Source organism: Theropithecus gelada, chromosome 15, assembly GCF_003255815.1.
Source record: "Theropithecus gelada isolate Dixy chromosome 15, Tgel_1.0, whole genome shotgun sequence".
Lineage (NCBI taxonomy): Eukaryota > Metazoa > Chordata > Mammalia > Primates > Cercopithecidae > Theropithecus > Theropithecus gelada.
Window position 1 is genome coordinate 15,308,631 of NC_037683.1, and position 26,038 is coordinate 15,334,668.

At 37.6% G+C, this 26,038-nt stretch overlaps 1 protein-coding gene across 6 annotated transcripts in view; it reads left to right on the plus strand.

Annotated features, from left to right (window-relative positions):
• DENND1A (DENN domain containing 1A) overlaps positions 1-26,038 on the plus strand; it is a 544,396-nt gene that overhangs the window by 109,612 nt on the left and 408,746 nt on the right. The gene's annotated exons all lie outside the window — the stretch shown is intronic.

Sequence of the window (26,038 nt, forward strand, 5' to 3'; positions counted from 1 at the left end):
ACCCCAAATTCATATCATATATCTGTTCTCTGAATCTCTTTCAGTGGCAAGGGCTGTCACATTATCTGGATCTATAGTATTCAGTTTCTGAATTTTGGATTATACATAGCAAGAATTCGGATTTGTGAGGGATTCAGCCAAACATTTGACTCTGTTAGGATGGTGAGAGTTTGGATAGTGAAGGTTACTTTTGTGTGTGTGCATGAGTTTGTATGGTGTGTAATGTTAAGAAAAGGAAGTAGAGTATTATATGGGAACATTCCTTTTAAAAATTTAGAATGGAAAACAGTCTCAGTAGATTGTTGTTAAATACTCTGCAATGTTCCAAAACTTTAGCGTGCATGATAATCACCTGAAGAGCTTGTTGAAGCCCAACTTCCTGGACCCCATGCCCAGAGATGGATTAAGTAGGTCTTGTGTGGGCCTAAGAATTTGTGTTTTTAACAAGTTTGTAGGTGATGCTGAATTGCTGGCCTAGGGAAGATACTTTGAGAGCTGTTCTACAGTATGACTTTTAATGGATATAGTGTGGTTTATCACATAGATGCATTATAATTTGTTTAATCAGTCCCTTATAAGACACTTAGTAGTCTAAATAGTTTTGTTATTACAGGTTGAACATCACTATTCTAAAAATTTGAAATCCAAAATGCTCCAAAATGCTGCAGAATCTGAAGCCTTATGGTGCTGACATGATGCCACAAGTGGATGATTCCACACATACATACTTAACACAAACTTTGTTTCATGTACAAAATTATTAAAAATATATGAAATTACCTTCGGGCTATGTGTGTAAGGTATGTATGAAACGTAAATGAATTTTGTGTTTAGACTTGGGTGCCTTTCCAAGATCATATATATGCAAATATTCCAAAATCCAAAACAATCTGAAATCTGAATCACTTCTGATCTTAAGCATTTCAGATAAGGGATACTCAACCTGTATTAACAATACTATAATGACCAATAAGTTATACACATTTATTTGCATTTTCTTATAGTATATTTCTTTTTCTTTTTGTTTTTAAATGGAGTCTCACTCTGTCGGCCAGGCTGGAGTGCAATGGCGTGATCTCAGCTCACTGCAACCTCTGCCTCCTAGGTTTAAGTGATTCTCCTGCCTCAGCCTCCCGAGTAGCTGGGATTACAGGTGCCCACCACCAAGTCCAGCTGATTTTTGTGTTTTTAGTGTAGATGAAGTTTCACCATGTTGGCCAGGCTGGTCTCGAACTCCTGACCTCAGGTGATCTACCCGCCTCGGCCTCCCAAAGTGCTGGGATTACAGGCGTGAGCCACTGCACCCAGCCAGCATTTTCTTTTAGTATATTTCTCAAAGTTGAATTACCTGGTCAAAGGGTTAGTACATGTTTATAATGTAATACCTAATCATATTCCAGAGGGCTGTATCCTTTATATTCTGACTAGGAAAACATGAGAAATTTGAGTTAACATTCTGAAGTCTCTGAGGGAAGTTTTCAAAAGGGGACTTCCAAAATAATTTAACATTGAAATATGTGCATTGGCTCATTAAGGTTATTATCTTGTGAGGGCAATACTCATTTGCATGTAAAAATTCTAATATATTAAAAAGTTGGTTGCCTTATCTTACAGTTATACCTTGCACGTGGATGATTAACATTTTTAAGTGTTCAGATAAAAGTATCTATTTTTCCTTAACCCCCACCCAGCATGTGGACCAACATGTTTATCTTTTTTAACCTCCTACAGTGAAATCCTACTGAAATTTTACATTGCCTATTGTAATTTGGAATAAAGACGAGTCATCTTTCATAGGGCTCAAAACAGTTCTAGGGAAGGTAATAATCTCTGATCTTGAGGGACAAAGATTGGGTACAAATCTTGTCCGTTTTCACTTATTTTTTGACCTTGGAGATCATCTAGGCTTTAAACCTCAATTTTACCATCTTTGAAATGATGATAATAACCTGGGATTATTATAGAGAGGTTGGGTATTACTGGAGCAGAATGTTATTTCCTTTTTGGAGCCCATGGAATTCTGCCAGGAAGTGACCTGCTTCTTCTGGCCTTGAGAAGGGACTGCAGATAAGAGACTAGTTAGCTGTCTATGGGTCCTTACCTTCTAGTGGCCGTATTTTTGCCCCTGAGAAGGTACAGGGATGGAGTTAGCCCTGGGACTGGCAGGTACAGGTCTGCATTTACAGTGCCTCTCTGTTTTCCTCTTTTATGTATCTACTATGTTCCTTTAACCTTTTCAATGGAGTTTTTGGAGGACTTTATGAATTCTAAAGAATATGAAAGAGCTTGGAAAGTTGTACAGAGTTTTGCGAATTCAAAATGACATTGCATTTGGTCCTATTCAATACATTATTGAAATGACTTACCCATTGGCCCTCAAGGGTAGTGTGAGAGGACCAGGTAATTATTTTTCCAAACGAATTTCTAAGATTTGTTAGTGAACTCACAGATTTATGTTCTTTCAAACATTCCCATTTTAAGAAAGGATCCTGTTGTATTATAATAAGTTTGTAAAACTGTTTGGAAGTTGATTTATAAACCTCCCTTAAAACTTGATCCACAGCATTTAACCTTTCCGGCTAGACCAGGAAGACTATATCACCCATTTTATTGTGGGGAGAACTTGGTGCAGATGAAAGTTTGAAATTTGGAATCATACAAACCTGAGATTAAATCCTCACTCAGACACTTAATAGATGCGTGACCTTGGGGAAATCAGTGAACTTGGAAGATTTGGTTTCAGCTGGGCGCGGTGGCTCATACCTGTAACCCCAGAACTTTGGGACACCAAGGCCGGCAGATCACTTGAACCCAGGAGTTCAAGACCAGCCTGACAAACATGGCGAAACCCCATTTCCACAAAAAAATAAAAAAATGAGTCGGGTGTGGTGGCGCAAGCCTTTGGCCCCAGCTACATAGGAGGACCGCTTGAGCCCAGGAGGTCGAGGCTACGGTGAGCCAAGATTGTGCCACTGCACTCCAGCCGGGGTGAAAGAGAAAAACACAATAAAAAAAAAAAAAAAAAAAAAAAAAAAAAGTGTAGTCACTTTGAGGGGCCCATGCCAAACAGGTTCTTGATAATTGTTGTTTCTTTTTCTGCTTACTCTCTTTGAACATGTAGCTATAAGTTTTCTGTTCTTTTTGAGTTATTATAGCAGTTGGGTTGTATTTTGTACAGACTTCTAGATTGTCCTGAAATATTAAATTACAGATATGTTTTAGCCTCCTTACATTGTAGAATGTTATACATAAAGAAGAATATGGTCAGTTTGGAAAATTACATAGATCATGTGTATTTTTAGGAATTTTCTTAGAAAATGTGATTTTAGTACACTAAAACTGTTTAGTTTTAAGTAATAAAGTAAATGTTAAATTAATATTTTTACCCCTTCCTTTCCTAGCTAGCTATTAGAACTTAACTTATTGAGAATATAATTTTTAACAGTATTTCTTTGCAAATGTTATAGTGCAAGTGCTATATAATTATCTTTCAGGCTGCAAATTTTTTGAAGGGGGCTTATTAAAAGTTATTTCTCGTCTATAGCACAGTGGCTGTTTGCAGTGACAGACTTTCTGATCCTTTTTGAGTAGAATTTGTTTAGTCTGTTAAAGTTGTTTGTAGTCATGTGAATTTATTGAGACAATTCTGTGGTCTAATGTGTATTTTGCGGGGGGATGTCAGACTTTACACGTTTGCTGATTAGTTAGGAATACTGCTGGTCAGTGGTTCCTGCTGATTTAAAAACAAAAGGTGCATCTGTAGACAATGCTTAGATTGTATAAATTCAGTTGCATTAGCATCTGACACTGCAGGAGAGCAAATTATATCTTGAACAAATAATTGTAAAGAATACAGCTGTTTGTGATATCTTTATTATGAAGGTACTGTTTTATTTCCACCCACAATTTGAGTAAGATTTAATTTCCTGCCTAACTACATCTCTTTTTTTTTTTTCTAGTGGGATTTTGTCTTTGTAGGTTGAATTGTTTTTAGTTTTATATTTTAATGAAGAAGATTGTCAGCATTAGGAATTCCTTTAATTTCATTTGCTTTCAGCAAACATTGTAATTATTGTTAAACTCTCAAAACTATCATTCAGTGAATAATATCTAATTGATCAGTTCTAAAAACATTTTATTAGTATTGATGCTATTCCAATGATTGCATCTTTAGCTTTCCTTGTTTAAGTATTTTCTAGGTAGCATCACTTGGACACAGGAAACTAGAGTGCATTTTTCCATTAATAAAGAAGTGGTTCTCTGATTTGATTGTTTGGATTGTGTGAATTGGAGAGTAATGTTTTTTTAGCATGACACTTTGAGAACTGCTACTTGGTTAGGATACTTTTGTTCCAAGGTCTCTTTAAGTCAGTTCCTATTAAAAGTGAAATGTGACAAGCTATATAACAATGAGAATATTTGAACAATACAATACTTGTATTATTATTGTATGGCTTTGAGGAAAACCTCGTACTGTGTCTAATTGAATTTATTATGCTTAATGATTTTTTTTGAACTAAAGAGTACCTTTTTTGTTTACTTGACCATTGAGTTTACATTTTTAAGTATATATAAAATATGCTATAAAATATGTAGAATGCTGAAAATTTGCAGCCTGAAAGATAATTATAGAGCAGCTACAGTATAACATTTGCAAAGAAATGCTGTTAAAAATGATATTCTCAATAAGTTAGGTTCTAATAGATGGCTGGATGACAAAGGGGTAAAAATATTAAATTAACATTCGCTTTTATTAAGAGTTCCTATGAATTTTTATAATAGAAGTGATCACAATGAATTTATTTGGTAAATTATTAATGTCCGTGTTACATACCCTCTTAAGAATACCTTATAGTGTCATATTCAGAAACATATTATTAACCTAAAATGGTGTTCTTTTTCAAGAGAACAAAGAATTCAAATTTAGCTGCTTGATACTAGTTACATTATGTAAATTGTTATGGTAAATGTAACATTATGTAAAAATCTGTAAGTAGTTATACAGGATTTATATCAGTGAAATAATTTTTGTTAGTTTATGCAAGAATATCACAATGAAATTTAGTGATGATTGCAGTAGTATCAGCTAGGCATTTCTCTTCTTAATGCTGTAACTATTGAGATAAGCATTTTCCTAAGTGGCCCTTTTCTAAATCTAAGTTTTGGAAAGGAGTGGAAAACTGATGTGAGACTGAATTTTGAGGGCTAGGTAAAAAGTTTGTTTGTGTGTCTCCATGAAACTCTTAAAACTTGGTATGAGTATTAAAAAAGCTGGTAGAAATGTCTGTTTTACTTTTGCCTAATTTTTTTTTTACTTATTAGACAATCCAGTATCTGTTTGGATTCATTGTGCTTTTCTGTTGGATAATGGTGAATGCAGGTCTTTTTTTTTGGGTCTAAGTAAAGTTAACTCAGTATATTCTGGTATGGTCTGTCCTACCAAATGTCATTAGTTATGACTTGTCATATTTAAGTATTAAATAGTATACCTTTTCCCCAATTTTTTTTTTTTTTTTTTTTTTTTAAATGAGAAGGGCTTTGCCAGCTGCTTAAGAGTTAGGAATAAAAAGATTATCACTAGGCAGTTCTTCTGTTTGAGAGAGAATTGACTGGTCATTTGGGGAAAAAAAAAAAGTCCTATTCACAGCCTTGATACAAATAAGTTACAACTAAAGACGTACATTAAAAAACAGAAGTTCATAGAAAATGTGAAAATATTTTTAGAAGTCTTAGGTAGGAAAGGATTTCTTGACTAAGATAAAAAAGCACAAACAAAGCCGGATACAGTGGCTCACACCTGTAATCCCACATATTGGGAGGCTGAGGCAGGAAGATTGCTTGAGTTCAGGAGTTTGAGACCAGCCTGGACAACATAGTGAGATCCCTGTCTCTACAGAAAACCAAAAAAATTGGCTGAGACCACAGGTGCACGTGGTGGCCTGTGCCTGTGGTTCCAGCTACTGGGGAGGCTGAGGTGGGAGGATCCCTTGAGTCTGGAGATCGAGGCTGCAGTGAACCATGATCATGCCGCTGCCCTCCAGCCTGAGTGACAGAGTGAGACCCTTTCCAAAAACCACAAAGAAACACCACAAACCATGATGAAAAAGACTTGACTCTTGATATGAGTACACTAAAATTTGAAACTTTGGTATGGAAAAAAAAAACTATTAACAAAATAAAAAGACAGTTGTTAGATTGAAAATTTTTGCAAGCCTTAGGATCCAGAATACATAAGGTACTTGAAAGAAAGAAATATTTTCGATAGGCAAAAAATATTAGGTGAAATAATAAAATAAATCCAAGTAGTTAAGAGTCATATAAAAAGATTATGATTCTATCACTAAAATGAAAGAAATATAAATTAAAATCCTGAGATAGTATTTTATACATGAGTGGCAGAAAATGTAACAAATCGACTAGTACCAGTATTGATAAGAATATGGAAGGGCAAAAACTCTATGTGCTTTGATAGTATCTGGTGAAGTGGAAGGGGCTCACGTCCTAGCAACCACTCATTCCACTCACTGTATATTGCAGTGAAATTCTCATTTGTGTACAAAGTGACATAATCAAGAATGTTCATAACATTTTTTTGCAACTGAAAAATCCTGAAAAATGATCATCAACAAGGAAAAATGGATAAATTATGACATTAATATAGAATAAAGAATTATATACCTGAATAGAAGAATTTTATAGCAATTAAAAGGAATGGATCCAGTCTACTTGAAGCAACATGAGTAATTCTCAAAAACGTAATTTTGAATTGGAAAAATAGGCTAAAATACTATCTGCAAAATATCAGATATATAAATGTTAAAAATACAAAACAACTTTGTTTTATAATGGGGGCATTTATATATATTAAAAGTACAACAGTATGGATGGAAAGACTGCATGCCAACCTTAAAAAATGGTTACTTCTGGAAAGGGAAGGAGGAGGATAATGGGATCAGGGGTGGAAGGTGGTGCTTTAACTATACCATATAGCATAGATGTATAGTAGATTATACCATTCTAAGCTTGTTAAGTACATTCTATGATATTCACATAATGACAGCATTGTCTAATGATACATTTCTCAGGGTGCATTCTCATTGTTAAGTGACACATCACTGTATTTCAGAGGTCCAGTTACAAATTATTAAAAAGGGCAACTTTCCATGTCATTTATAGTTCTAAATCACTTTATTTTAAAAATATATTGATGGATGTTTGGCAAAGAGGTAAACCCACAAATCTTAAATGTACACCTTGGTGAATGTATACATGTGTGTAACCCCTACCCAGACAGAGATCATTTGTGGCACCCTAGAAGGCTGTCTTGTTCTCCCTCCTAGTCAGTATCCTATCCCATCCTCCTGCATCCAGAGAGGTAACTACTGTTGTGATTGTTATCACCATATATTAGTTTTAGTTGTTCTTGAACTTCATTTAAATGGGGTCATTTAGTTTGTTTTATTCAAAAATATGTCTGTGAGATTTATTCATGTTGTTGCATGTGTTCTTTCTAATTGCTATATAGTATTCCACTGTATGAATATAGCACAATTTATTCATCCTTCTTTAGATCAGCACTTTTGTTTTACTATTTTCAATAAAGCTATAATGAGTAGTTTTGTACCTGTCTTTTGGTAAACAAATGCACTTATTTCTTTCGGGTATATACCTAAGAGTGGACATGCTGGGTCACAAGGTGGATATATGTTTAATTTGTTAGATACTGTCAAATAGTTTCCTAAAGTGGCTATACCAATTTATTGTTCCTCTAGCAGTGTATGAGAATTCCAGTTTCACATCCTCCTAAATCCATCCTAATGACTATAATATTTTCATGTATGTATTTATCATAATTTAATTAACTATTGCCTTATTGATTGAAATTTATGTGGTTTCGTATTTTCACTGCTTTGAACAACACTGCAATGAACTTCTTTGTAGAAGACCATGACCTTCCTGAGTTTTGTGGATGCTTTCTTAGAAGTAAAATTGGTGGATTACAAGGCATGGAAATTTAAAATTCATTCTATTTGTGCTGCAGAAAATTGTACCAAATTACTTTACATCCAACCATACTCTTAGTTATCAATTATAGGAGACTGCTTATTTCCCCAGATCCTTCAGTCTCCAGATGTTTACCACACTTCTAACCTTTGCTAGTCTTATGGGGAAAAATGACATGAGTTATAGGATTATAAAACTGAAGCACCTATTTGCATCCCTTTTTTGGCATCTTTCAAGATGGCAAAGTGTTGAGTCTGGCGTTCCATCGTTTTGAGAATTGTGCTCAACTTTGGAGGCTGTGATTAGGAGAGGGCAGATTGAATGTATAAGAGGGTTTAGTCCAGGCTTCAAGCAAGATGGATAAAAAGGTTCAGGGATTCGGCCGGGCGTGGTGGCTCATGCCTGTAATCCCAGCACTTTAGGAGGCTGAGGTAGGCGGATCACTTGAGCAAGCTCAGAAGTTAGAGACCAGCCTGGCCAACATGGTGAAACCCCGTATCTAGTAAAAATACAGAAATTAGCTGGGCAGGGTGGCGCACGCCTGTAATTCCAGCTACTCTGGAGGCTGAGGCACGAGATTTGCTAGAACCCAGCCGGTGGAGGTTGCAGTGATCTGAGATCATGCCACTGCACTCCAGCCTGGGCGACAGAGCAAGACTCCGTCTCAAGACCAGAAAAAAAGAAATTCTCATTGTCATGTCAGGTGTGTAGGTCTAGTTGAGGACAATTACCAGGCTAATTACTTCTTACTGGGAAATGCTTATTTCAGTGTTCACACTTCCTAAATTCCTAATTTAAGAAAGCATAAATAGAATGACATTTAAGTAGCCACTGCTGCTTAAATTTAGAATTTTTCTCCATTGAAAGAACTTTAATATTGTTTTCTTTCTTTTGTGAGAGGATTGTTAACTTTACGGAGTCTTTGGCTACACAGAAAACCAGAAAGAAGTACTTTTCCTCAGGGCCATTTTCCTTTATAGGATACTTACAGGCATTGATATTTTACCAAAGCAATGAGTTGTCTCAGGCTTTTAGATCATAGAATGATAGAATTTTAGAGTCAAGAAAACTCAGTAAACATTTTTAGTTTATATGTGAGAGAATTCAGGTTCAGAGATGTATTTAAGATCAGATAGTGGCAGACTCTAGGTCTGCTGAATCCAGTCCAACATTTTAAGATTCATGCCAAATCTTTTAAATATTATAATGGCTATTGTGATTTTCTAAAAACTTACTAAAAATGATTGTGTGCTATGAGTCTAATATTGTTCTAGGCATAGTGGATAGGAAAATAAATAAATACTCAGAGGAACATGCAGGGGGCGCATCAGTCATGGCCCAGCTGAAGATAATAGAAACTGTTGTGCTGTTCCTTCTAGGTTTGTATCAGAAAAATGGGTTCCTCCTGTTGCCTCCTGTCTCCCCACGTCCCTGAGCTTTCAAGTCTCATTAGGTGGATCTGATTGGCAGAACCTAAATCATACCCAGGATCTTAGTTGCAGGGGCTTTTGGGAAATAGTTTGTAGCTTTCCAGCTTTTGTGATACTGGAGGGCCCACAGAATGTTGTGAGAGAGATAGAGTGAGCCAGTCAGCAGAATGCTTAGGGTTAACACATAGGAGGGGCACTGAACCTGCCAGTGTGGGGTGGTTGGCTTGAGAACTTTCACTGGAAGTATTATAGAACCTGAGCTGAGACTAGAAGGATGGAGTCGAAGATGTTTCACCTTTTCTAAGGAACTTTGATGAGTGGATTCCTATTGCTAGTTTTTTTTTTTTTTTTTTTTTTTAACAAGTCTGTGTAACAGTAATTGTCAAAACATAGTCCCCCAGACCAGTAGCATCAACATCACCTGGGAACTTCTTAGAAATGCAAAGTAGGCAGGCAGCTTGCTTGATCTCAGGTGTTTGAGACCAGCCTGGGCAACATGGCAAAACCCTGCCTCTACAAAAAAAAATACAAATATTAGCCAGGCATGGTGGCATTTGCCTGTAGGTCCAGCTACTTGGGAGACTGAGGCAGGAGGATCGCTTGAGCCCAGGAGGTTGAGGCTGCAGTGAACTGTGATCCTGCCACTGCATTCCAGCTTGGGTGACAGAGTGAGACTGTCTCAAAAAAAAAAAAAAAAAGCAAATTATTGGACACTATTTTAGACTTACTGAAACAGAAACTGATCAAGCCTATCAGGTGACTTTGATCCATGCTAAAGGCTGATAACCTCTGCCATGTAAGCATAACGATTAAGATTATAGGTTTTAATGAGATCACATGGACACAGGAAGGGGAACATCACACACCGGGGCCTATTGTTGGGAGGGGGCATAGAGGAGGGATAGCATTAGGAGATATACCTAATGTAAATGACGAGTTAATGGATACAGCACACCAACATGGCACATGTATACATATGTAACAAACCTGCACATTGTGCACATGTACACTAGAACTTAAAGTATAATAATATAATAATAAAAAGATTATAGGTTTTTTGGTGTTTGTTTTTGTTGTTGTTGGAGATGGAGTTTTGCTCTTGTCACCTAGGCTGGGGTGCAATGGCATGATCTCAGCTCACTGCAACCTCTGACCCCTGAGTTCAAGCAATTCTCCTGCCTCAGCCTCCTGAGTAGTTGGGATTACAGGTGCCCACCACCACGCCTGGCTAATTTTTGTGTTTTTAGTAGAGACGTGGTTTCACCATGTTGGGCAGGCTGGTCTTGAACTCCTGACCTCAAGGGATCCTCCCACCTCAGCCTCCCAAAGTGCTGGGTTTACAGGCGTGAGCCACTGTGCCTAGCCAAGAGTATAGGTTTTAGAGTTTAATCTGAGTTTGAATCTTAGCTTTTGCATTTACCATTGGTATGAGTATGAGCCAGGAATTTCATCTCTCCTGATCTTCTGGGGATAACAATACTTACCTCGTAGAGTTGTAGAGTTGTGAAGCTTAAGTGGCATGACATGGACTGTGCTTATCACAGTGTGTGACACAGAGTAGGCACAGAGTAGTCTTTTGAAGGAGAGTTGGCTGGAAGTGCCCCTGAATTAATCTACCCCAGGAAATTTAATAAGGGCAATTCAGATAGAATTCAGTTCAGCAAGCATGTATGGAAGGCAGCCTACTCTGTGCTGTGCACTGTGCTTGAAGTCTGGTGCCTTTATCTGTGGGAAGAGCACAGATGGTAAGGAGACATGGGTTCTGGTCATTGGAGTGGCTTATTTTACTTACTGGGGAGACAAGTACTTAAATGAAAGAATTAACAATCTAAGATAGGAAATGATTAGGTGCATAATCGGTGCTTAGTCATTTATTATGCTGCCAAAGTAGCGAATATTATAGAAGCTTAGTGAGGAGACCAGTCAAGTGTGGGCTGACGTAGTCAGGGATGGATTCCTGAAAGAGGCAGATGGGGACATTATAAACTGTTGTAATGTAAATCTAATTTCCCAGCAACATATTTATTTGCAAAGTTCATTTAAAAAATTTATGAATCTTATTAAAAATATAGAAAATTCAGAAGATAAGGCCAAAAAAAATCACCAATAATCCTACAACTCACTCATGGCTAGATATTTTGATGAGTTAATTTTAGTCTGGATTTAAAACATTAAAAAATGATAATTGCTATTACAGTATGATAAATCTTTGTATTTTGAGTTAATTCTTCATAATGCAATGATGTATTTCCACGTCATTGTGATGTAAATATTGCATCACTTGAACTTATTAACACTCTTTCAATTTTTGCAATGATGCTTGAAAAAAATTTTAAAAAGTACCTACATTTCAGACTATTTCCTTCGGATAGATTTTGAGGTGCGGAATTACTAGGGTGTAGAGTGTGGACATTGATAGTGCTTTTGATACATGTTGCCAAAAGAGGTATTTGAGAAGAAAGGGTATTACTCCCTTTATTCCTTCATTCCTTCTTTTGTTCATTCAGTTGCTAGGCCTTTTTTCTAGGTGCTGGGGATATAGTAGTGAGCAAAATAAGCAAAGATCCTTGCCTTTATAAAGCATATAATTTAGTAGGGGAAAACAGATAATAAGGACAGGTTAAGCATCCCTAATCTGAAAATCCGAAATGCTCCAAAATCTAAAACTTTCTGAGTGCTGATGTGATGTCACAAGTTACTCTGAACATGTTATTTTTTCACTCTATTAACAGTATGTCAGGGCTGGGCATGGTGGCTCACGCCTGTAATCCCAGCACTTGGGAGACTGAGGCAGGCAGATCACCTGAGGTCAGGAGTTCGAGACCAGCCTGGCCAACATGGTGACACCCCATCTCTACTAAAAATACAAAAATTAGCTGGGCATAGTGACGGGCACCTGTAATCCTAACTACTCGGGAGGCCGAGGCGGGAGAATCGCTTGAACCCAGGAGGCAGAGGTTGCAGTGAGCCAAGATCACGCCACTGCACTCCAGCCTGGGTGACAGAGTGAGACTTTGTCTCAATAAAGCAACAAACAAACAGTATGTTGGCCAGGCATGGTGGCCATAATCCCAGCACTTTGGGAGGCTGAGGCGGGCGGATCCCTTGAGGTCAGGAGTTCGAGACCAGCGTGGCCAACATGGCGAAACCCTGTCTCTACTAAAAATACAAAAATTAGCCAGGCATGGTGGCGGGTGCTTGTAATCCCAGCTACTTGGGAGGCTAAGGCAGGAGAATCACTTGAACCTTTCAGGTCAGGTTGCAGTGACGAGAGATAGCACCACTGCACTCCAGCCTGGGTGATAGAGCTAGACTCTGTCTGGAAACAAAAAACAACCCCCCAAAACCAGTATGTCATATTTTTTACTGTTAGGTACTTATATGTAAATAGGTACAAGAAAATAATTGCTTATTAGTAGCATATAAATTAATAGGTGGGAATGGTGGTGATGCCAAACCACAGATTGTCCACATGGGTGGCTAAGACAGTGACATCTTTGCTTTCTGATGGTTCATTGTACAAAGTTTGTTTCATGCACACAGTTATTAGAATATTATATAGGACGGTGCAGTGGCTCCCACCTGTAATCCCAGTGCTTTGGGAGGCCGAAGTGGGCAGATCACTTGAGGTCAGGAGTTCGAGACCAGCCTGGCCAACACGCTGAAATCCCAACTCTACTAATAATTCAAAAATTAGCTGGGCATGGCGGTGGGTGCCTGTAATCCCAACTACTTGGGAGGCTGAGGCAGAAGAATCGCTTGAACCCAGGAGGCAGAGGTTGCAGTGAGCTGAGATCACGCCATTACACTCCAGGTTGGGTGACAGAGTGAGACTCTGTCTCAAAAAAAAAAAAAAAAGTATAAATTACCTTCAGGCTATGTGTATAAGGTATATATGAAATATAAATTTTGCATTTAGACTTGGGGCCCATCCCCAAGATATCTCATTATGTATATGAAATGTTACAAAATCTGAAAAACATCTGAAAAAACACTTCTAGTCCCAAGCATTTTGAAAAAAAGAAGATACTCAACCTGTATATAGTATGTTGCATGGTGAAATGCACTGAAGAGAAACATAACCCAGGAAAATGGAATGAGGAATGGTGAGGATAGGAAAATTATAAATTTAAATAAGGTGGTTGGGGAAGGCCTCATTGGGAAACTAACTTGTGAATAAAGTCTGATAGCACATGCCTTATTCCTTGATATTTTATCAGACAGAGTGAATTGTCAGGATATAGGCCATGAAGTGGAAGCATGGCATGTGTGTTTCAGGAGCAGCAAGCAGACGGTGGGAACAAAGTTAGGAGAGGTGAGTTAGGAAGTGAGTGCAGAGGTATGCTGGTGAAGGGAGGACGTTATAGAGGAGGCCCTGAATTGAGTTTTACAGGATTCCTCTAGCTGCTATTTGAGAACGGACTACAGGAAATTGGAACCAGAAGCAGGAAGACCTGTTAGGAGGCTGTTGGTAGTTAATCCAGGTGGAAAATGATGGTGGCTTAAATCAGGGTGGTAGTGGTGGAGATGGAGTGAAATGGTCAGAATCTGAATATATTTTGAAGGTTTAGTTGGCAGGAGTGGCTGATACATTGGCTCTGGGATGTGAGAGAAAGATCAGGAGTTCTGTTTTGGATATGTTAAATTTGAGATGTCAAGTGGAGATGTTGAGTAGACAGTTAGATAAATGAGTCTGGAATTGGAAGAGATAGGAGTTGGAGAAATAAATGTAAAGTTAATAGTGCGTATTTGAAGTGATGGGACTGAAAGAGGACCAGCAAAGGAAAGAAAGTCAAGTCCAAAGACTGAGTTCTGGGGCTCTTCAATAGGGAGAGATCAACAAGGAGCCTGCAGAAGCTAGTGAGGCAGGAGAGTGGGATGCTCTGGAAGCCTCCTGAAGAAAGAAAGTGACTCCAGGTGTGTATTAGTCCATTTTCACACTACTGATAAAGACACACCTGAGACTGGGCAATTTACAAAAGAAAGAGGTTAATGAGACTTATAGTTCCACATGCCTGGGGAGGCCTCACAATCATGGTAGAAGGCAAGGAGGAACAAGTCACATATTACATGGATGGCAGCAGGCAAAGACAGAGCTTGTGCACAGAAATTCCCATTTTTAAAACCATGAGATTTCATGAGACTCACTCACTATCAGGAGAACAGCGCAGGAAAGACCCACCCCTGTAAATCAATCACCTTCCTCCGGGTTCCTCCCATAACACATGGGAACTGTGGGAGTTAACAATTCAAGATGAGATTTGGGTGGGGACACAGCCAAACTATATCAAGGAGGAAGCAATCATGGGTGCGAAATGGTGCTTGTAGATCAAGACTAAAGATTGATAATTGATGTTAGCAGTGAAAGAAGGTCATTGGTGTGGCTGTTGGTATGTGAGTAGTTTCGGAGAAGTGGTGAGATGAAAGCTTGGTTGTCATGGGTCCACGAGAGTAGGAGGAGACAGGAGACAAAGTGGTGACTGTGAGTATAGACACTGTTTCAAAGAATATAGCTAAAAAGAAAAGGAGAAAAATGGGGTGGTAACTGTTGGAAAGTGGGCCTGACCTTTTAAAAAATATCTGTAGAAATAACAGCATGTTTCTATGCTGATGGGAAAGATCCTATAGAGAGGTAAAATGAATAAAACAGGAGGATTGGTAGAGCTCTGTCTGAGTTGGAAAGAGTGGATGGGATCCTCCTTCACAAGTGGACAAAGGACCTTTGCAAGGGGCACATGTAATAAGACGAAGGCAGAGTCTGTGGGGCAGAGGTGGTGGGAGAATAGAGGTGGTGATAGGGCTTGTGGGAGTTCTCTTCTGATTCCTCTGTTTTCTCAGGGAAGTGGCAAGTAAGGGAATGAGTGGCAATTGAGGTTGGAGAAGGTTTGAGGTTGGAGGGAAGAGGAGAAAGTATAAAATAGTCGCCAGGAGACAGAGAAAGTGAATGAAGGAAAAAGTGGTATAATTACTGAGTTGCATTAAAGCTCACAGTTAATAACCACAGATTTAAGGTGAGATTAGTCAGCATAGCTGTGTGTTTTTGTCCAGCCACATGCCTTAAACTATAAGGTGTCAGAGTTTCCAAGTAGACATGGAACAGTTATGAAAATGGACCCCCTCTGAGCTATATGGGTGCAGGCGGATAGTTGGATTTAACAAGGACTGGAGTTTGCCAAGAGAGGATGACAAAGAGGCACAAGTCAGTTGAGAATGTGTTTAAAGGAACAGTTATAACAATAGAATTTAAGCTATGTAAGGAGAATGGTGTAGACCTGAGGTGGATAAAAGGCAGTGAAAAGGGCTGAGCACGGTGGCTCATGCCTGTAATCCCAGCACTTTGGGAGGCTGAGGTGGGCGGATCACCTGAGGTTGGGAGTTAGAAACCAGCCTGTCCAACATAGAGAGACCCCGACTCTACTAAAAGTACAAAATTAGCCGGGCGTGGTGGCACATGATTGTAATCCCAGCTACTCGGGCGACTGAGGCAGGAGAATCGCTTGAACCCGGGAGGCAGAGGTTGCGGTGAGCCTAGATTGTGCCATTGAACTCCAGCCTGGGCAAGAAGCGTGAAACTCTGTTTCCAAAAAAAAAAAAAAAAGGGCAATGGAAACATGGATAGAGTATATGCTCCTGTGGGATAGAAGAAGGAAGAGTGCTACAGGGGATGAATGGAAACAGAGGAAGTGGATCATGGTTGGAGACTGAGATGCTTGAAACTTGCGATTGCTACAGGGGTTTCAGTTATTGGTAGTGGTAGAGTTTAGGGTGTGACCGTAGGAGTAGAGGGTGAGATTGTTGGGGGGAGTGGCCTAGGAATCAAGAGTTCCGGGATTTGGAAGGATCATCTGTGTGAATAGTAACATGGGGAAGACTGTGGTGGGAGTGGTGGTAGAGTCAGTGGCAATGCAGTATGACCCACAAGATTCAAGGATGAGGAATAACCCTGGAATTAGTAGGCGACAACAAAGCAGAGTGGTGATTGTGGCAGTGTTGGTGGTGGTAGGGAGGAGGGCATGGTCTGGTGACCAGAAGTAAAAATCTAGGGTTTTGGAGAGTAAGGAAGGTGAATGGCCTGTAAGTGACTCTAATGAACAGAGGCTGTCTCTCCCACCTCCAGGCCAGTGGGAGGAGAGGTAGGGAAGAAACATCCAACTCTTCAAAGGACCCCAGAGGAAGCGAGCATTCAGTTGCAGTAAGAAGATAAAGATGTAAAGGGAGCTTAGAAGAGGTTGCACGTTTTGCTTTTGGCTGACCAGGAGTGCCCAAAGCAAGTTAGTTTCGTGAGTTGGAGAGCCATGGACATGAGTGTGCCAGTTTTGCTGTTCCTGTGGCAACCTCATTAAAAATTCAGTGCACTTTTGATGGAGGACATAGTTCTTTGTCTTTTGAATTTTTAAAAAGTGTTGGTATGATTGACTGTTAATTCATATAAGAATATACAATTGGCCACATTTATGAGTGATGCCCAAGTGCATCTTTTGAAAGATTTGGATAGTGGGAAGATGAGAAAGGTGAACAGAACATGTCAAGTTTTACGGGAAAGTTAAATGACTAAGCTGGCCAGGTCTAGAGATTTATATTTCAGACACAGAGATGAAATGGGCTGGGTTGGTCTTAATGTCTGCACTAAGGATTGTAGGCTGTTATGATAGCTTTCCTACCTTAAGGTCTTAAAACATTAAAAATGGTAAAGGTCCCCAAAAATTTAATGTAGAATTATTATATGATACAGTAATTTGACTTGTGGATATATATGCAAAAGAAGTGAAAGCAGGACTTGAATAGACATTTGTACACACATGTTCATAGCAGCATTATTCACAATAGCCAGAAGGTGGAAATAACCCATATGTCTATTGATGGAATGATAAACAATGTGATATCTACATACAACGGAATGTTACTCATTTGTAAAAAGGAAGGAAATTCTGACACATGTGACATCATGAATGAACCCTGAAGATATTATGCTAAGTGATTTCACTTATATCAGGTAACTAGAGTAGTCAAATTCATAGAGACAGAAAGTAGATTGGTGGTTGCCAGGGGCTGGGAGAAGGGGATAATGAAGAGTTGGTGTTTAATGGGTTCCAGGTTTCTGTTGGGGAATATGAGAAATTTCTGGAAATGGATAGTGGTGATTGTGGCACAACAATGTGAATGTACTTAATGTCACAACATGGTACTTAAAGATGGTCAAAATAGTAAATAGTGTGTATATTTTACAACAACAAAAGTCTCAAAGGACATAGGCACTGCTTCTCTAATGGTACAGATAAGGGCTAGGCAGCAGTGGCTTGTTCCCTGGAAGCAGGGTGGAGTGGGGAAGGCAGGGTTTTGGTATAAGGAAGGCTCTGTTTGATGGGTATGTGCTTCCCCTGCAGAGATGTCCGCGTTGTCTCTCCTGTATGAATGGGAACTCCAGCACTGGGGTTCTCATTGTGGTTTAGAGGTACTCGGGAACATGTTTTCTTAAGTAGGAAGACATTTTCTCTGTGTTCTTATTTACTCTATTTGTTTAGCAAATTTTTTTTCATAGATGAGATAAGGATAACTCTAGCCTTCAAAATCATTCTAAGTTTTTCATATGAATTCATCTTTTAAATATTGTTTTACTAGTTGAATAGAGTGCTAGTTACTTTGGAGTCATTTTATTTATATCCTGAACTTGGCAAAGGACTATAAATAAAGAAATTGGAAAGCTCTCATTCATAATCTGCTAAGGCCTATTTCATGACAGCATGTTGTAGTTATTTGTCCAGATGTATTCTTATTGTTGAGTCACAGTAATGACTAGAAGACAGATCAACAGGAGGACGTAAATAAATAAAGCCAAAAAGGAAAGCCAGTGTTGGATTCTTTGGAGCCTGATGGATTCAGGCTGAATCCCAGCTCTGTTACTTAACTCTGTGAATTTGTTCATTGTGAGCCTCACTCTTCTTATTTATTAAATAGAGAACTTCTACTTACCTAGAAGAGTCATTATGATTAAATAGGATAATAAATGAAGCCACCTATGGCAATGGTTGGTATACCTAAGCATTCAATAAGAGGTTGCTGGTAGTGTTATAATTGTTACTGCAAAAATGTTTAGTGGGACTCTGTTTCTGAAACCCAGTACGCAAACTTAGAAAGCAAAAGAATTAGCAGAACGGTCCTTCAATTTATACAGATTCACCTCAGGGTTTCTGTAAATCTGGGAGAGTCCCTAGTGTATTTGATGTTTACAGATCATTAGCAAAACAGATGCCAGGAGGCAAATAAACTGTAGCTTAAGGATTTTGGAACTACTGACAATGTAGAGAAAATCAGTTTCTGATAAAGTTATAATGTTTCTAAGTAAGCAGTAGAAGGCAATGGGAAATTTTTAATTGGGTTTATAAAAGTTTATTTCAGGAACACATGTATTTCCAATTTGAGGCACACCTATACATCTGTAGTCATCGAATTTATAGTGCTTGCTTATTTCTCCATTGGGGTTAATAATATAACAACAACTAATATTTATTGTGTGCTTACGACATGCCAGTGTGATCTTTAGGAAGTCTGTAGCATTCAAAGGCTTGTTTTCATTTGGATGTTTGGAAATTGGCCTTTTATCCACTTGGAGACACAGGGTGTTTAATGAGTTTTTTTTGTTCTATTAATTCTATTACACTCCAAATATTTGTTCAGTATTTATAACAGTTAAGACATTTTGTAGGAGACAAAGTTAAGTAAGACATGGAACTTGGCCTCACAACAGACCTATTCACTATATTGTATATGCTTCAGAAGTGTGTCATGGGATGAGCCCTGATTTAGTCCCGGACTCTACCCCGGCTCTACTACTTCTTCGTGGAACCTTTTTCTGCTCCCTTAGGACAAGGCCAGATGCCCCTGTGCTAACTAATTCCTAGTATCACACTTACCAAGCCCCGTGGTACTTGCTTGTTTAATTCTCTGTGTTCTCCATTAGGGCTAGACTGTAAACTCCTGGAGGGTGAGGACTGTGGCTTATTGATCAGCACGGTCAGCCACAGCAGAGCATTTGTTCTACAAGTGACTACTAATTTTCTAACTTTGGACAAGTGATAACCTATTGCTTTCTTTATCTATGATAAAATTGATTTGATAGTCTCTATAGCATAGCTTTGTCAGGAAGGTAAAATCAGAAATTTTCTATAAAATGCCTATCACGGTGCCTGGCAAATAGTGGGTGTTCCATCAATAGTTTTTTATATTTGAGTAAATAAGTTATCTCTTTTCACCAAATTTGACAGATACGATATATCTATTTATGAAGACCATATGGAGTGATGTCATATTTGTAATACATAAAGGGCACAGCTGTCGTTTAGGCAAAGTATAAAGTAATTATTCATACTGGCATAAAAATGTGACACTTCAGGTTACTCATTCAAAAAAGTGGGATAAAATGAATCGTAACTCATAGAGAAATTACATGGAAGCCTGAGATTATAATCATAAAAAAACCTCATCTATAATTATCTATCAACTTGATAGATTTTAGGAATTGTTTCCAATAATTTTGAAGTAATTTTTAAGAATTCCAAATATTTAAATTTAAGTAATAATGAAAGTTGAAAACTAAGATATTCAGTAGAGAAACAGGTAAATGTAAGTGAACATATCCTTTTTATTTATTTTTTATTTTTATTTTTTTTTGCCTCCAGCATACCCTACCCTTCCTTTTGCATTTTAAAGCTCCCTTTGGAATTTCACTTATGTTTGAGTTTTGGATTCACGTAGCATAAATTTGGTTAAAGATCAGACTTATATTCCTTTTGTAGATGAAGTTATGAAAAATATTTCAAACTATCAGTAAGTAGTGGCTTTTGCTAGTTAAAATCCTTCCGTATTCTTCGGAAAGAAAGATGAAACTCCTAGATTTTACTGTATAATGTCAATGGACTCATTATTTGTACAACAGCTGATGCATTTAGGACTTGTTGATTCACTTAATTGGTAACTGTACTACATTCATAACTTCAACAACTGAAAACAATAGGTCAGTGTCTGCTGTTTATGCATAAATAGTCACATCGGAGCAGGATATGTCTGAAAGGCAGAATATGTTAGTCTGAGGAGGAATCTGGCATGTGAATGGCTCCATTGCTTGCCATACTGAGGTGGGTTTTTGCTCTCTTTCCTTAAATAATGTTATTTGTGTTTTTATTATGGATATTGATGGTTAACTGTTCCCATGTTACCAGGCTGGCCGCTGTGAAATTGCATTTGATTATATTTTAAATGCCAGTGTTGGGGGAAAATGCTAGACTAGACTCATGGTTAAAAATTGGGTTGATTTAAAGTTTTTATGTCTTACAGCCTTCATGTGCTAAAGCAAAAAGTTATACCTAGAATAGATTTTTTTTGAGTAACAAATTTCATTTGTACATGGAATCCAAATAAATGTTCATTTATAGTACTTCAAAATGATTTTTTTCTCTAATTTGTGAATTGCATGTCTTTCAAATTTTAGAGTCAGATCTGCATTTTAGAATCAATATTTTTTGGAAAAGACTGATTTTTAATTAAAAAAAAATTAAAAGGAAAAACAACCTAAACCTTTATGTTTCATTGTCAAAAAAAGGAAAACATGCTGGTGATTTTTAAACTCTATAAAACATTTCAAACATTCTTTTCAAAAATATATTATTTGTAACAAGTAAATTTTAACAATCAAACAATATAATTTACTAGAATAATTATGTTTAGTTATTACAAAATGCTAACCTAATGAGTCAGGTATTTTACAATGTAAAATAAATGAAGCTGAGTTTTTGTAGCTTTAGTAAGTTTACTAGTGTCCTTGAAATGCTATATTTAATGCAGTCCAGTTTGCGGTCATCTTATCAAGAAACTTTAATTTTGTGTAATACAAACAAATTTTCTTTTTGAGGATTAAAAGAAAGCTTATTTCTGAGTGTATTTAGGGGAGAATTTGAGCTTGTTCTCAAACTATACAACTTCTTAGACTATTTTCTGAAAGTCTACATTTTTAGTGTATAAAATTTGGAAATGTCATTAGTGAAAGAGCAGTGTAGTGGACTGTTATCCTGTTTGCAGCATATTCCCATCTTCTCATCTGGAAAATTAAATCTGATTACAGCTTGGATTAACATTTATGGTTGTGGGGAGAGGAAGATAGTATCTTAAACTCCATGAAATTGAACAATGAGATTATATGGTTTATAGCTGATGTTAAAGTCCTACTTCTTTAAAGGGCAGATTTTGTAATTGTAAGCTTTAAATATGTTCAATATTTTGTCTCTTATTGACTGAAATATGCTAGAGATAATGATTGGGTAAATTCAGCGGGCATTAAATGTAATGTTTTCTGCCTTGAAATCCTAACATGTTAAAAGTGAAAGCAGTGTAGATTCCCGTGTTAACTGCTACATTTGCAGCTTCTCTTAAATTTCCTAGAAGAGGTCCTATTATAGGAGATAATGGCTTTTGGTTAGTATGCAGTTGTTATGTGTTTTGACCAAAATGAAGTCGGTGTATTTTTAAATCAGTTTAAAAATATGTCATGACTCTTTAAATGAAGTCATTGGTATGACAAAGGGAAACAGGAAAATAATTTGGTAAGGTGTGTGTGTGTGTGTACACATACGAGTTACCAATGTACAAATGAGCCCTCATACATAACCACAGCACTTTTATGAATTATTTTGCATTTCTGTTGTAAAAGATCTGTCTACCACGTTTTCTAGGAACTTTAAGCCTAAGGCAGAACTCAGGGTTTTTGGAGCCTGTGTAAAATAATTTATAGCACCTTTCCAGTAAGTCTTGCCCACACTCTTATTCTATTAATTAAACATTCTGTGGCAATCTGGTATATCTTAAAGATTTAAAAGTATGTATAGGAGAAGACTGGAAAACATAGACTGTTGAGGTGGAAGCAGATTAGCCTTTCTTAAAAGAAAAACTGTTAGACATGTTTGTTTAGGAGATCAGTTTTTTCCTGCTGTGAAGACATAGCTTTTTAAGCATGGTCATGTTCTGTGCCTGAGTGAGATTGTGCTTTTGGGAGTCCTATACTGTGAAATGTGTGTGTTTAAATATGGAAATGCTTCAGTGAAAGTGATGCACACGTTTCTGTGGGGGACAGCCTCTTTGATGGCCATGGTGCTGTGACATCACAATGACATGATATGAAACCTTGTCTGAGAGCCACCTGCCTCTTTGGTTAAGAGATGCATGGACTTTATTAGAGTGTACGTATTATTAGCAAGATTTTTAAATACAATATTTTTTTCGTGTTGAAAAGTATTTTCCTGGGAGTTGATGACATTGATTTTTTTAAGTTTGTAAGTTATCTATTGCCTAAAGTAGAAGAAAGTTGTTGAGAGAAAAGGATAAGGAAAGAAGGGTGTGCTATGTACCACTAGATTCTTAATTTTCTGTCAGCGGGACAATTCTTGGGGAAAAAGCTTGACATACGCTGATTACTCTATTCTTACTGCCAATTGCCTAAGCAAATTATGTTACTTTCTTCTGTGGTAGTACTCTTCCCTGCAGATTTTTGTGTTGAAAGTTAGCTGTTTGGTGACACTACATTTGATGGTGAGCTTATGAATGTGAGAAGGTGTTTTGGAACATAAGCAATTATAGCATTGAATGGTGGATAAAGAAATAGATATATAAATATTAGACCGATGCAGTTTTCCAGTGTATGTTATTTTCCATATAAAGATATAGAACATTTCATAAAATGTTCCCAGACCATTTAAAACTCAAAGAAATGCAGCTGACGCAATGAAATACATAGAGTACTTGTAAAAACATACAGACACGCAAGTGGATTGCTGCCAGACAGAAAATTTAAAGGCGGTTTGCTTAACTGCAGGGTGCTAGGTTTTGTACATGTGCCATGCTGAAACTGTTAGTAGGGCGGGTGTTGTGTTGCTTGAGAAAAGCAGATTGTATTTGGACCTTTTTAACTCAGATGTTTCCAATGTCGATATTTTGGTGACATTATGGCATTGCGATTGACTCAATGTGAAAAAAGATTTCAGCCTCCTGTGTTAAATAGACATTTTAAGAAAATTCAAATAAATTATTTGCAGTTTTTGTGTTAATCTTTCCAAAATGGCTTTCGTAGTTTTATGAACTATCGGACTGAATCTTCTAGCTGATTGAATGGAACTTTATAGGTTGACTTGGTTTTAAAAAGCATTGCTTTTCTTCCTTTCTTTCAAAAAATGTATTATATTGCTTTGGTGAATGTTAAAGACCTATGAAGTTTGTTTTTTTGTAAATGTTAGAGGCCTTAATGAAAAGAAACCAAAAGTCGTATGCTTGAATCATAGTAGCTAATAATGCATGTATTATCTTGGAACGTTATTCTGTTAAAACCTGGTAATTTCATTTTAGAGAGTCTTAGGGCAATTGAAGGAATTTAATTGATGGTGTTTATGTTGCTTTCCATTGAGGCAGTATTTGGAATAATGCAGTTTGAATGGCCTCCTTTTTGGCATTCCGTGGTCATCTTTATCTTCAATGTGTTAAGATAGGTTGATTTTTTTTTCTTTTCATTGATTTTCCCATGCTTTTTTCAATTCTATGTTGTATATGTTAATAAAAAATATTTTTATATGAATTTTTTTGTTATGATTTCTTATTAATATAGTTGACTGAAAAGATTTAAGAACCATCTGCCACCTGTGAATAAGAATGGTATTTTTAAAAATTGAAGAATATACTACAAATTTTGGTTTCGGACATATAGTCTTTCACAAAAAGGTGATAGAAAAGTAATCTTTGGTTTTGTTTTCATGGGTATTTTGTAGTTCCCAAGAAGCACAAATTACTGCAAGAAAGAGGGCATGATAGTAACGATTGGCATGAGAGTAATTTTTGTATGAAGTTTGGTAGTTAAAGAATAAGTGTTAAACCACATATCAATTGGAAGAAAAAGAATAAGCCTTAGATGATTTAGTGGCTTTCCCAACCTCTGTTTTATTATGTCCCTCAGTGGCTTAGAGCTGCATTTTTTGGGTCTCTGGACCAAATTTTAAGTTACTTATGTATGTTTTAGAAATTATAGCCACTGCCCTCTTTTTTAGGCCCCTTGTTCCCTTTGTTCACCCCCTTTTCCCCTCACTGCACACTGGTAGAGGATTGTTGGGCAGCAGGCTGCCCCTTTGTCTCCTGCTGGTGAATTCTTCACTGCTGGCCTAGTCCTTTTCCTGCCACACTCTTGGTGCCCGCTGGCCTCCTCTCTCACAAGGGCTGAGTCCTTGAGCAGTTTCAGTCCTTGGGGCCAAAGACGGGTCAAGTGAAGAAGCTGCTGCCTACCAGGGAAGCCCTGAATTGGTACTGCAGGGGCATTACTCCAGAGTTCTCTAGTTGGTCTAGACACATCGATTCCTTCCCAGTAGTTGAAGATGAGGGTGAAGAAAGAAATTGATTCCCAGCTTTTAAGCCAACCAAAAGACACGTAAAGATTTGAAATCACTTGCAGATAGTTTCAACTTTTTGGTACCACTAAACAACAAAAGCAGGAATATTCAAAAGGTTTTGGTGTAACCTTTTGAATATTCCTGCTTTTGTTGTTAGTCTTGGGTTTTAAAAAATAATACACATTGGCTGTAATGACTTGAAAACTGGTATTTCTAGGATCCTAGTAGTTTGTGAATAGGCCCTTAGTTTTTTCCCTTCTTGATTATTCACTGCAGAAATGGACTGCAGTGAACTTTTACATGGATTCACTTTCACAGGGATGTAAATTAGTGTTTTAGTGTTGTATTTAAAGGTAGCCATGGGTAGCATATATCGTGATCGCTGTTAGACGGGAGACCCTCAAATCTGTGATTTTCCATAAGCCTCTGAATTGATATATGATTTCTCAAATAGATATTATTCTGACCTCTGATCACTTTCCTTAACATGTCTCCAAGGAATCAGATCTTTTCCTTATTAGAAATGATTGAATGTTTTCCTAATCGATAGTAAATGGAATGCTAATAGCTCTTAATTTTTTCACTTCTGTATTGACTTACAGAAGATGGCATTGAATCATCTTGCTTATGATTTAAGAATAAAGTGATCTCTTTAGTAACTCCATTTTATTTTATTTTATTTTATTTATTTATTTTTTTTTTGAGACGGAGTCTTGCTCTGTCACCCAGGCTGGAGTGCTGTGGCCGGATCTCAGCTCACTGCAAGCTCCGCCTCCCGGGTTCCCGCCATTCTCCTGCCTCAGCCTCCGGAGTAGCTGGGACTACAGGCGCCCGCCACCTCGCCCGGCTAGTTTTTTTGTATTTTTTAGTAGAGACGGGGTTTCACCGTGTTCACCAGGATGGTCTCGATCTCCTGACCTCGTGATCCGCCCGTCTCGGCCTCCCAAAGTGCTGGGATTACAGGCTTGAGCCACCGCGCCCGGCCAGTAACTCCATTTTAAATAGGTGGTCATAAAAGGTATTTTCCCCTGTGTATTTGTATAGTTTCTGAGCAAGTTTGATTATGTCAGCTGGAACATAATTTTTTCATGATATTTTGTTTATACTGACAAGCCAGAAGCATTGGTTCTCTTTTGAAGAAAACTTCCATCTAGTTTTATCTGCCTTTTCATAAGAGTGTATAAGCATTTT